The sequence below is a fragment of the Nomia melanderi genome, chromosome 13 (genome assembly GCF_051020985.1).
Source record: "Nomia melanderi isolate GNS246 chromosome 13, iyNomMela1, whole genome shotgun sequence".
Lineage (NCBI taxonomy): Eukaryota > Metazoa > Arthropoda > Insecta > Hymenoptera > Halictidae > Nomia > Nomia melanderi.
Genome location: NC_135011.1, coordinates 9,489,187 through 9,503,553, shown reverse-complemented (window position 1 = coordinate 9,503,553; position 14,367 = coordinate 9,489,187). Strand labels below are relative to the sequence as shown.

Here is a 14,367-nt window from a genome sequence, read left to right as displayed (position 1 = left end):
TCGTCAGAAGTGTTGTTGCTATGATATTAAATTGAAAACTTAAGAGGCATGATATAAACTGTGACTTTAGCAACCTTACCCCACTTAAATCGGTAACCACTTAACTGTGGAATTTATTTGAAAAATCTCTCATTGTGCGCAAGAAAATCAAATAATAAAGTGTATACTCGTCAAACGTAGGGCAACTGCACCATTCTAACGAAAAACCACAGCGAAACGAAGAAGAATTACACGTTTATCTACAAAAATAAATCGTTGAAGAAGTTAGTACCATCTTACGTTTAAAATGACATGTATACTCGTGGAATGGGGATAATTGGTTAAACGTCCAATATCGTTTGACGAGATAACTCGTCAACAGCGTGAAGCGTTCAATATCGAGTCGCGAGATACCACGTGAAAGGAGTTAATCCACAGCCGGACAAACGTCGCGACTCGCTTTTACCGTTTCTCTTTCATCGGCGACTGGTGTGTCAGCCATTGTAATATTTGCCGCGCGCGCGGGAGAGCGCTCGGCCCTGGAACATCGCGGCGGCTTCCCTTTCAGCCGACTCATTGTACGCCGAATCAGCGACAGCCTCCCGCGAGGATCTTTGTAAGTATTAAAAGGCCCGAAAACACAGACGCGGGCCGTCGTCGGTCGCATTGTTCGACGCGGGGGACCGTAACGACGGTGCAAAAGACTCTTGACCTCCTTCTGGCGCCGCGGCGACGGCGGGCTCGCACTTCACGCTTCGCGTTTCCGCGTAATAATCGGCAGACGAAAGAGGACAGATGTTCCTAACGAATTCCTGTGCATTTTTCCGAGAACCCGGCACGCCTCTGTGCACCGGCTGCGCCCCGCCAAGACTCGAAAATCATTTCAACCCTTTGACATCCGCTGATGCAGCCGGATGACGCTAGTACAATGAGAATTTTAATCAGGGATTGAAAACAGTTATAACATCGGTTTTGGTTCTTTATAATTGTTTCGGTTGGAACTGATGTAAGGTAATGACGTCTAATATGAAACAGATCCTAATGTGAAGCACTATAATATTTGGAAAAATAAATAGCTTGATCTGGCAGTTACCGTGGGAACGCTTTATCAGTAATAGAAAGCAATCATATTAGTTTGACATCACTGTTTCTACCGAAGGTGTCAAAGACATTGAAATTTTAATTGAAAATTATTTTCTTAGTTTAATTATTTTTGATGAATTGAATTTTGGATATTTCCTATGGTTAATTTTGTAATCGTTATTGAAAAAGTCGAAAAATTAATCGAAATATAGGATTAAATTAATAATATTCAGTTAAAATTTCAAAAAGTGTCTTGTGATACCTTGGGTGGAAATACTGTTAAGAATTTGTCATTGAATGCCAAGCAATGACAATTGTTGTTTGGTAGTATGTTAAATTTTCTGCAAGATGAGTTAAATAGTAAAACTTCTTAATATAGATAGGCCAAAAATTTCATTTCTCATGATTTATCATTCAACATGTTTGTTTTTCACTATTCAAAAGCAGTTTGTTGTAAATTTATTTTTTTCTTAGAATAGTTATTATTTTTCTATCCGAATACTTGGAGACATACTTTTTGTGGGTAACGAGTTTATTTGTACAGGAATGAGGAAGTGTACGATTAATTTTGTTGATAATACGACAGATTTTTCTTGTTCTTTTCCGTTAGCTGGAGTTAAATAAGATGGTTAATTGACCATTATCGTAAAATTTAGAAAAACATCAATTTACACGTAGAACTTTCACCAGTTTACCTAGAGTAGATATATTAGGTTAGTGAGAAAGTATTGTCGGTTTTGATGTAATTGAGATAAGGTAATTTTTTTTTTAATTAAGAAGCAAGGAGCTTATGAGACAATGGAATATAATTATACAAAACAGTCCTTCATGTATAACTAAACAAGGTAATATAGAAAATTCATTTATGCATTATTATTACCTTTTGAAATTACATAGTCATATCTGTATTGCATAATTGGAATTTTGTACCGTATTTTATACAAATTTGAACGAGGTAAAACTTCACGCTCTTTATTTCACATTATTGAAACAAAAATAAATCAGAATAATTATTCCTTCTTTACCTTGTCGATTTTTATGTGCAAACACGTGTACAGTTTAAATACACAAAACTAATTAACCAACAATTTTTATTCGGTATCAAATAAATTCGAGACAGAATTTTTTGTTCCTTTGTTAATTACAGCCTAGAGGAAACTTTCCTGAATAATTAAGATGGATGGATAGATTTATTGAGGCTGCATATGCGAGAAGATGAATACATTCCATGTAATTTGTAATCTCACATGTATACACATTCGTAAAGCAAATTAACTTTCTCATTTTGTTTCATAACATATTTATACGAATGACTAACAATGAGGAAAGATAAACTCTTTTCTGATTTATTAATAATATCGTAGTTCTACCTTCTATGAAACTGGCAAACGAAATCTTCAATCTAAAATGTGAAAGCTAGCGAGACGTTAGTACAATAAGGCTCGAGGGGTTGCTGTGATTAAGTGGAGCAATGAAGTAAATGCTAAAAATGCGAGTGCACAGTTGCAGCTTAATTTAGTAATGCTCTTTCTCTCTGTGCCTTAATCTCAGCCGAAGCTTCTTCTTCCCACCCCATTCTTCTTTCTCCCCCTGCTGCCCTCGCGTTTCGTTTCCCTTCCGCTTTCTAGGATTTAATTCGATTAACCTTACACAATGGCGAACTTGGTCATTTATCATTACACCCTTATGATTCTCTTCTCAGTGCGTTTTCATTGTTTCGAGGTTGCGAGAGTTTATCAGCTCATTGATTGGTTAACCTCTTCAAGAATAAATTTTTCAAGGAAAACTGAAGATAATTATGAACACAGTGAGGAAACTTATGTGTATGTACTCGACTATTGAGCTTTCAAATCAGAGTAATATTAAATTCCTATATGTATGAATAAATGATCTAGTTATTAATTTTTTGTATGTAGATTTAATAGGTTAAAAGTAAAATAAAGTTGATTATACCTTGAGTTTGTATGTATTGTTAATTTTTTAAAAAGTCAATGATATTATATTAATTTTTATTACGATTTAGAAATATCCATATAAAGAAATTTTGAATGGTATTAATTGGTTATTTAAAATTGCTTTTTATTTCGTAATTTAATGAACGAATGTAATCATCTTGCTAATTTAATTATAAGATTGTAGAAAAGATTAATATCAGTCTGCAATTTCATTCTCATTTCGTTCTTTCAAAACAATCAAGGTCTCTGCAACAGAATTACATGCTAGCCAAAATCGCTTTTAAAAGCTTTCAGCTGAAGTATGATTGATAATTCCGTTATACTAACGAAGGTCTGCAGAACTGTAGCTTAATACGTTACGATAGAATTCTGAGGATGTAAAGTATGCTGCCTTGGGAAAAAGATAAAAAGGCTGAGTTGTTCGTGATCTAACTATTTATTACAACGATATTCACGTACAAAAATAAATAAAGGAGTGACAAATTTGAAGTTTCGATTTCATTCTCAAGCTACTAATTACTAATCACTGAATTAATACAATCTGACTGATTTGAATGCATCCGAATTAGTAGTAAATTTGAAATATTTAACCTTTAAACGTCAATTACAAAACATCACAGTAAAATTTAATTTTGATTTGGCTTGAAAAAGAACTTAGGGCCTGATTAAGGTAAAATTTTGTTTACTTTGAACACCTTCAAGTTCTTACCAGAAATAAACCGTTTCTAAAAGCAGACTATGGGAAACTTAAATTTTCATAAATATGAGGAATCTAACATCTATTAACACATTTTTTATACAAACTTAAACATTCATTTTCATGGTAACTGAAGAATCTTGACTTCTTAATTTTTATTTTATTAAGACAATTGTTTCGTCTACATAGACGTTTTGAGGAGTGTTTATTTGGCAATCAAAGTGTTAAGGTGACACAATGTTCGGCGGAATTCTATCAGGGACTGGAGATTTAGCAACAGTATATTTTAGTAAGATTTGCCGAAAGAAACAGAAACGTTTGCAAGAAGAAACGTCACGTTCTGTCGATTACATTGTTGCATGAACAGGCCAGAATCGAAGAGTACCTTGAACTAAATTGATTTTAGTGGAATTATTAATGACCACGTAAATTAATAACAACCCTCACTGGCTGTTTGAATCATTTACTTACGATGAACAAAGTCTGGCTCCAATTGAACGTAAATTTTATATAATTCTGTGCCGGTTTTATCTCGCACGAAAATCGCTTCTTCGATTTATCTATCAACCTAGATACAAACTCAAGTTCAATGAAGCTATTTCTATATACATAAAGGCCTGGGATATTTTATTACTATAGGTAAAAATATACTACCCAGTATTCTTTTAAATGAAATTCTTATAAATAGTCAAGATGCATTATGTATATACTCACTTAACACGTTCGTTACTACCATTTGTTCTAGAATTTAAAAAATCTTATAATTAAAATATTGAAAAATGAAATTACAAAGAGTTATTCAATTTTTAAATATAATTTCATATGTTGTAACTTTAAATAATAATGTTTATAGCGTGAATTTAATTGTGTGTATGTAAAGTATAGAATTGTAACAGATATGTGACGTCAGTAGCGAAAGTGTTGTTTTCTAAACAATTAAAGATTTACACACTTACTTTACAAAATGAAAGTATGTCTAGTAAAGTGAATATAAAAGATAAAGATATATTTTTTATTTATAAAATACGTCTCTCTCCCAAACTACTTTATAATTATTATAATTACATGATTTTATATATGTATATATTATAATGTGTTGCATTCATTTAAAGTTACTCTAATTTGAGCTTCAATCGCTCTCTTCACTTTGATAACGTGCAATCAGAGAAAGTTTCTGGAACGTTTTTACAACAAACTTTTAGAAAGTTCTTAGAATACGTTGTTGGCACTTAACCTTCGGCCGGGGAAGACCCGCTGCCCATGCTTTTACCGGTGTTTGCTCTCACTGAATTTTTAAATTCTAATTTGTAACTTGTCCGTTACTATTTCCCTTTAATAAAGTATAATCCCCTAACAACATTTCCCGCGCCATCTTACGTTACATCTAATCCCACAGTTACATGAAACAATTTTTCACAAAGTACCATAAAATTGATATACATCGTTTCAAAGCGTTGAGTTTAATTGTTCCTATCTGAGTAATCCATTAAGGTTATCAGATGCGAGACAAATGGTGAGGAAATAATACTTTCACGAGTAACAACGATAAGTTAATTGCCACGAAATCGGATGATAATCGTTCTATAAAGTTCACTGATATGTATGATATTATATGTAATCTTGCTCAATTTTAATTAGCGTTTGGTACAAAGCAAATCGCGGTACGCCATTCCTTTTTTCCTAATTTCGCAGAACGATTATCGAGCCGCGTAGATTGTTTTTCTCGCCGCGAAGGGGAACATTTTCTCTTTGGAAACCGGCGTTACGTTTTCCTGAACGCCTAACGTTCCCAGCATCGCTGTTTCGGCTCGGCTACTTATCGCAAAAACAATTGCGCGTTACAGTTCTCCAGTTATTTGCATGATTCTGTCCGTTCACTTTTCCTCGCTTAATTCGACCACGTCCCGCGATTACCTTGGAAGGTTCTTGCCCGGCGAACAGGTAACGCTCAGATTGAAATCGCGGGCATTGTCTGGTTTCGAATTCCTCCGATTCGATGCTAACGCGATGCACAATATATGCTGCGCATGGATACCGTAATAATGACGTTTTATGACACCAGTCAATATGTATGCTGGTCCAAAAGAGTATTTAAAATATGGAGGAAATTATTGGTCCAATGAAATAATTCTACTGTCCAATGTGTTTCAATGAAACTTCTACGTACAGTTATATACAATAATTACACCATAATAGTGACGTTTTATGACACCAATCAATATGTGTGCTGGTCCAAAAAAATGTTTAAAATGTCATCTCATTATTGTAATAATTAAAAATATCATAACGAAAACGTACAACATAAAACACATAAAGAATAAATAATATTTACATTTACTAAATTCATTATAAAATCAAGAAATTTTATTCAGTACTATAAAATAAAAAGCAAGGGATTTAAGTATTCTAATGGTCGGAATTGTATATTTTTATTATTGCTATTTATCGAGCCGCGATTTTATTTGCATTCAAATTGTTCTATTTCGTAACTTATTTGTATCTGTGTTTAATTAACATAGATGTGATGTGGATCGTAAATTAGATTTCAGAAACATGTAAAGTTACTTATAAAAGCCTGATCTGGGAAACGTGCAGTCTTTTATAATTCAATCCTCGATTTATTACGGATGTGAGGATCGCGTAATAAGGAAAGGTTTTAATAAGCGTAACACCGTCAACTGGTCCGGCAGGTTCAATTTCGTTTTTCTTGCATTTTCATTCAAGTTTGTGCACATCGTTAAATAAGAACTTAATTTATAATAATACTTGGTCTTTGACTTTTAATCTCATTGGATAACGCGTTATAAAACACTTTATTGGTTACTATTACACATAGTATTTACGTGTATGCCACAAAATATTTCAGCTAGAAACGTGAAGTTATAGTACAATTTCTATTTCAGAGAATGTTCCTCTAGAATATAAAATAAATTAAGTTTAAGATATTTGATTGGTTAATAATATGGTAGACGTGTAACATAAAATGTTTTAACTAGTATTACAACGTTGCTGTGAGGTTTATATTTTTGAAAACGAACCTTGTTAAGATAAATAAACCGAATGAAGTAGTGCCATTTCCGTAATTAGAGCATATTAACTTTCGACGTCAGAATGGATAGTAAATCCACGTTAAATGTTTTTAACGAGGAACTGGATCTCCTCCTATTAGCATGCACTTCCGCGTATACCGAATTATCTTTGAAATAGAATTGTATTTTTATTTTGAAAAATTGGTCGACATTCACTTACATTTGAAAGTAAGTTTTACATTTTACGTTCGAAGAGATAGTAAACTGTAGATTATAATTGAAAGGTATATCGAAGAGGGAATACTATTTCTCCTATGTAATTTCACTTGTGTCTTTATAGGTTTGTATAAATGAAGTCCTATTATACTTTTCTCGAAATTGTTTAGTTATTTACAACTATCAACTATAATTATTTGTATTCTTATATACAAACTAATGACATTACCAAATTCATTAAGCTGTTCTTAGCTTACATCTAAAGATACGATGAATATTCCAAACAATGCTGCAACCTCGTTAAATCTCTGTCTCCAAATTATAGACATATCATCCTATCAAACAGCATCAAAATGTCCAAAGCATCCCTTCTTAACTTACATCAGAAGAATCACGTAACCAAACCAATATTATACACTAGCTAAACCTCTACACATAGATTCCAAACAAATTATCTTATCGAATCTCATAAAAATTTTCAAAGTATCCCTTCCTAATTTACATCACATATCCAAAGCAATGTTACAATCTCCCTAACTCTCAGCCCAAAAACTACAAACCGATCACTCTACCAAATCTCATTCAAATTTCCAAAGCATCCCATCCTAATTTACATAAAAATTCTCACATATCCAAAGCAATGTTATAATCTCCCTAACCCTCAGTCGAAAAACTACAAACCAATCACCTCAAATGTCATCCAACTCTCTCAGTCCCCATCAAACCTTTCAACACCTCCGCCAAAACAATGCCACGGCCTCGTCAAACCTCTCCAAACAGTGCTACGTAACGAATACGCAACGTGCACCGCAGAAGGCGAGTCACTGTCGCTGCACCTCGGACAAGTCTCTGTGGTCAGTGGCCGTTGAAAGCGAAAGGACGAACGTCCTCCGCTCAGAAGGGGGGTGACGGTCGGATATACTCGCGGCGTGTTGGCTTGGGTACCATTTGCCTGTCCGGGGTACGTGGACGGCGGTTCGGTGTCGGTAGCGCTGGCCATCGAAGACCACCGAGTATCGTGCACCTCCTGTGCCTTTGGCTGACGTTCAGGCGACGTTGAAAGTCCTGGGCCTCCTCGTGGGGATCACGCCGAAAGTGGTGGACGTGTAACGGCGGCCGTCGGCCGACCGCGGCCAATGCCAGTCACCAGTGAAACGTGAAACGCGAAACTGGGCGAAAGTTTTCGTCCCGTTTTTCGGTGATCACCCGGCCAAAGAGGGAGGGTTAGCAACGAGCTTGCTGACAGAGTCGCACCTTTTGGTACCGGTCCGAAAGGAGGAACGCGAAATCGTGCGGATTTCTTGTTAAAGAGCTGGCCCGGCCTCGACGAGCGGGTCATTCGGATGACGCGTGCCGTGCTGTGTCCTTGCACTTGGTGCGTGTATGTATCTGCTAATCGGACGACTGTGCGCTGAGGTTCCTGTCGTTGGTGCGTGAGCCTGAGGGAAGGTCAGTAGACCGATTGTTTCTTCGGGTTGCCGGGTTTCTTGGGGTACGGTGGAACACTGATTATCCGATTTGATTGGATAATTGACTAACTGGACGTGGACGATGGGAAGATAGGACGTAACCCTTTGAGCTCGAGAGGCAATTGTTTGTTACCATTTGATTAAATGCAGCGAAATTAGGACATTTTTAATTCAATGTTTATCTGATTTCATAGATGAAATATTATAATAGAATAGTTATGTACCTGAATTTATGTAAGATTAACGAAAGATGAGATAGCCTGTTAATCCTCTGTGCTCGGGAGGTGACTGTTTGTTACCATTTGATTAAATGCAGCAAAGTTATAAAAGTTTTAGTTCAATGTTTATCTGATTTATCAGATGAAATATTGGTAGTCCCTTAGTTTATGGGAGATTCTTCTGAAGTTAATTGCAAAAAATGTCATTGATACCGAATAAAAGAGTAATGGATATATCTAGTGAAAATATCATCGAGTGCAAAGGGTTAGCACTAGAATTACAAAGCGGCTAATCTAATACGAAATTCAAGGGTGCATTTATGGTGATTCGGTTTCACTTATTATTCAGTTTACGTATTGCTAATACAATTTATTTGATAATATGACAGAGAAATAATACGTATACTCAGAATATTTGTAAAAAAAACCTAATATATATAATTTTGACGCGTCTGGTAATTCTATTGTTAATTTGGTAACTTTTATTTCATACGCAATGTAAATGAAATTCATTAAATGGAGATGTAAGGAAAAATTTTTCGAAGAATCTTCGTAGAATTTGATTGTATATATTTTGAGGTGTAATCTAAGAACCTGGATTATTGATTTCGTGGACAACGGGGATTCTGAATAATTGAGACCGTGGAAAATAGTGATTAGGATAATTGAGGTCTTACTGCACTTGGTAACTAGATACGACATTGACTATTTTGTATGTACTCGTGAATATTAGTTAATTATTGTTTGTTTAATTGTTTCTCACCGGTTTTTGAAATAAGTTAAAGTACTGAAGTATGACAATATAATTTTCAAACTTAACCCTTAGATATCTGTATATATATTTCTTAAATTTAATTGTAAATTGATTTGTAAATTTTATTTTCTCGAAAAAAAACATTAATTTCTTTTTTCTGAATAATTTTTTCATGTGAAATTACCATCTTTCCATTTGCAAGAAATAAATAAAGTCACATAGAAAAGAAATAGATATGTAGGAGTTACTTCTTTTCGATTTTAATTACTACTTAAACTCATAAAACGTGACTAGATACTTAGAAACAGAACTAGCCTGTTTAGTTACATTTTTTTCAATATTTTATGTAAAAAATACTTTGTATTCACTAAAATATTGCAACTATGAAGATTATTATCGAAACAGACGATGGTAACAAATATACTAAGCTGAAAAATTAAAACGAAATTTTTTTCTCTCATTGTTAGTTCGTGTATACAAATTGAAAATGAGAAATCGGTGTAAACGTTCCGGATGGGCCGATCACTTTCCGTGACTTGTGTAAAGAAAAGTGCATCCGAGTAATTATACAGACATTCATTTCCATTTGGTTTTACCGCGCGTGAAAAATAAATTGACCGGATAGAATTATGAAATAATGAAAGTTTATTTTCGTATGTGTTCCACTTATATTCTAATTATTCGTTCGTGGCGGTTGTAGCTTCCTCAGCATTCGTAATAGTACGTTGATAAGAATCTGGAAACGAATTGAATGACCGAGTAAACTTCTGACACGACCACGATATTGTCTTTTTACCTTAACTTTAATTGCGATGTCCACAATCCGGAACAAGACGTTAACACTTCTTTGCGCAACTCTCTTTTACGTTCATTAAGGAATTATGGCTGCAATTTGAACACTGGATACATACACACATTTCACCGTTATTAAATTACATCGATTAAAGATATTTTTATGAATGGCAGATGTTTATTAGATTATTGAGAATAGTAGATAAATTAAAAAGAAAACGAAGACTGAGTATAAAATCTTAATAACTTCGAACACAAACAAATTCAACTTTTTAATTTTAAATCAAGTGTTTTTATGTTCGTACACAAATCATTTTTGAAGTCATTCGATATAAATGTTGAGTATAAGAGTTAAATAAATTATAATATTGACAAATGTGATTTCTTGATTACAAATTGATCTATGTTTCTGAATATAGAGTTTCAAGCCAAAATATATTATAATGAAAGGAGAACTGGAAACAATTAAAAAATTGATTCTTACAAATTTGGTTAAAAATCTAGCAACGGGACGATGTCCTTAACCTTTAATTATGTATTTCATCGAGACCTTGTTAATTTATTTAAATTATGTACATATATTTAGCATCATTCCCACTATCCAAACATGTGTCATTAATAAAACATGAGAAGTTAACTGGATCCATAGAAATTAACATGTAGTGTGAAGTTTTTATTATGCCTATAACAGAATTTAGATAATTGTGTCACGTGTCTTGTCGCGAACACGAATTACGAATAGTAATTAAAGGTTAAATGCTATAATGAAGAAGATAGCAGGTGTTACGTTAAACAAGGTGAAATTGCGAGATGAAAATTGTTGTCACGAAATGATAGAAATGCTTGAGATGTTAGAGCGTGTATTTACAGAGGTCTACGAAGAAACGTGCCTTTAAATCATTAGTGCAAATGAACAGGGAACTGGTTGTTATGTATAATGATGCTTTCTCTGCATGCTAACTCATTCTACGTTTGGATTTCTAACAACTATCGAAATTTTAGTACACAGATTTTAATACATTTATATTTATTTTAATAATATATATTTTAATATACAAATGGCTAATGATTATACAAATTTAAATATGTACTTAGAAGTATATTAATATAGAAAATGTTGACTTTGTAAAGCTTTTTTAATTAAGAAATACTTTATACGTTTTTCCCTTAATACCTTATTCTCAATATTTGTGAAGCCAAACAAATTAATTTTCTTATTGTTCTTTTCGTAGTATTATGAATTATATAGGCACGAATTGGCACAATGAAAATTAGATAGAAAAGTGTAGAATATAAAAATGTACAGAATTGTTGTTACGCATAATAAATGTTCTTCAGAATCTACGTAGGAAGTTCTGTAATGTTTAATATCGTTCTTTAAAATCTGTGTATTCTGAACTGAAATACCAGTGACACTTTGCTTAAATGTTCCGAATTAAAGTGTCAATATTTTTTCTATCTGTCGTGAAACCTTTCGTAGATTGATTAACGAGAATTTGACTGAAATTTAATAACTTACTGGAATTTCATTAAAGCATCCATAAGTAATCTATCAAGGTACCAGAAATATCAATTATAGATACGTACGCTATTAAAGAGAGTGCGGATTTCATCCTTGTGCCCATGCCAATGTTTTCAAAATGAACTGAGGAAAGCGTGTAATTTCAAATTTCAATTTTTGCTGAACTGTATTCTTCATAATTTATGCGCTCGTTTAAATTTTTTATTTAGTCTCAATCTTTCCGAATTTAATATAATATTTATATATTTCTAAGCATATAATGAATTTTTCAATATTCTGTGGTTTCAATACCACAAAAATCGATATAATATTTATTCTCATCAATAAAAACGAAAACATTATATTTTTAAAAGTATATCATTATTATAAATGTATACATAATGCTATTTTCAAATTTCAATAAAAGTTCTAGTGTCATCGATGTTTTTCTTTCATTTGTAACTTCGTAGAAGTAGATTTTTCTATAAAAGCATCTTAAAGACACCTTTGACCCTTTCACTTGGTTATACCTTCTTCAAAATAAAGTATTAAGATAAGAAATCTGGTAACCGGAAAAGAAAAAAATACAAATATATGAAAAGACAGTCTATTGAATAATATGAATACAAAATGTCTGTAAAAAGGTTTCCTTCGAAAGAGACTCTACGGATATATGATACATAAATTGTCTCGTGCAACTTAATCCATGAAATTGGCATGACTTATTGGACAACTGTACAGGTGAGATGTGTAAATAAACATCGTATCCACTATAAAATCAGAAAATTATAATGATCCCTGGTGTGTGATTTAACGCATTGCGGTTCTCTTCGCGAACGGCGCCGCGGCGGTTCAAGGCGTGTATGTACTCGCGCCATTAAGATAGGTACCGTTCACTCGCGCAACAGAAACACGTAATTGAGCGAAAGTTTAACCTGTTCTCCATCAACTGGAGCGGAAGCGTGGCTGCACTGTTTAGAATCTTTTTCATCGACTGGCTCCATCGAATTGTCCTTTGTTTCTTTGTGGTACTAATTGTAAGGCATTATGTCTCATCAGGCTGTCATGAGAAACTATTGCATTCTGCACTGTTGTGATTGTGACTTGATGCCTCTGCTATATTGAAGTTATGTTCGATGTACTAATGATGTTGTATCTCCATTAAAGTTCATTACCCTAATGTTAATATAATAGATTATCAGAATTAATTGAAACGCGAATTTGTTTAGATAATAAAACGATAGGTTTCTGTATAGAGATATTTAGTATACCAAAAATATTTAGTATGCAATATTTAGTATATTAAATTTAATGTTTCAGATTAAATTTTAAGAGTTTCGTGTATTCGTAGTTGTTAGTTTGTCAGTGTGACTGTTTAACAGTTAGTTTTGAAGAATTTGGTAGAAGGAAGTAGATACTGTATGGACTACATACACATAGTAGGAAATGTGCTATATAAATAAAAGAACATTCCGATGATAGAAAGTTCCGATAATAGAAGTTCCGCTATATTCGATGGATCAAATAAACTTGTACTTGTTTTCTTTGGAACTACCGCTGATATATCTTCCTTCTTTTAAATTTAATGGGAAAGATCAGGATAGCCATTTTGTATAGGAAAAATTATTCTAGGTCGATTGCTGGAAGGATAAAGAAAGCTTGTTTACCTGTCCCCTTTTAGAGAGAATTATTCTAAGTCGCTTTAGTGATGAACGTGTTGAACAGTGGTTAGTAAATGTAGCTGCCATTACCTTCAATTGAATTGCAATTAAATAAAATTAAATTTTTTGCTGTCAATTGTTAATCACTGAAGAAAATGTAGACATAGGACAAATATAGAATTCTATTTGCTTTGTAGTAAATTAGTAACTATAAAGTAATTATAGCAAGTGCAGTGATAAAGGAAGTTATAGGACAATTCGAATGGGTGTCTAAAAGAAGAGTCTTTATTAAAAGTTGTGAAAAAAGGACAGAATGTAATTTAAAGCACTTTTATAACAAGTCTTGTTTTTTGATTATTGCTTTAGATATTAGAAATGAAACATAAAAGAAAAGTGAACATTATTGACTGCGTAAAAAAATGATACTCGTCAAACACGGAGTATGCGTGGCTGTTACAATAAAGAATTAAGCTGTAACGAAATGACTGTTCTATTTTTTCATTTTATCACTAACATTTATTTATTTACTTAAACATATATAGTTTGCATATGAAATAAGAAAATTCATGAAACCAATTATTTAGAAAAGTGATTAGTCAGTTTAATCTGTTGTTGTTGAATGATATCGAGTAAAGCAAGGTACAATACATAACGTTCCGCAAGTCGAACACCAATGTCTTGATTCTAGAACAACTACTTTGTTCACACTATACACAACTTCTTCATAACAATTATTTATATTTCTTTATCTGCTCGTTTTATTTCGTTTTGGCCTCCAAATACTCCAAACATCTTGAAATTTACAAATACATTTTAGTTCTCACAAAAACTGCAATTTAAATAGCAAATTGTCACTACTTTTTACGCGTGATGAGTATACTCGGCATAACAAAAAATCTTGCCACCTCCATGACGAGTATACTTGTCGCAACACAAAATCTTTCCATCTTTTTGTTAAAAACAGCTATCTGGTTAATAGAATCACAGATGCCTACGCCCGCCACTGTCAAACT

At 33.2% G+C, this 14,367-nt stretch overlaps 1 protein-coding gene across 4 annotated transcripts in view; it reads left to right on the top strand.

Annotated features, from left to right (window-relative positions):
- Cad89D (cadherin 89D) overlaps positions 1-14,367 on the top strand; it is a 123,686-nt gene that overhangs the window by 46,435 nt on the left and 62,884 nt on the right. Inside the window, exon 1 of one of the 4 annotated variants that reach the window (XM_076373142.1) lies at positions 453-595. The exons of 2 other annotated variants lie outside the window; for them this stretch is intronic. The gene's annotated coding sequence lies outside the window, so the exon portion shown is untranslated. Of the gene's footprint in view, positions 1-452; positions 596-8,121; positions 8,409-14,367 lie in introns of those variants that run through there. One more of the 4 variants, XM_076373140.1, reaches the window with a different exon arrangement.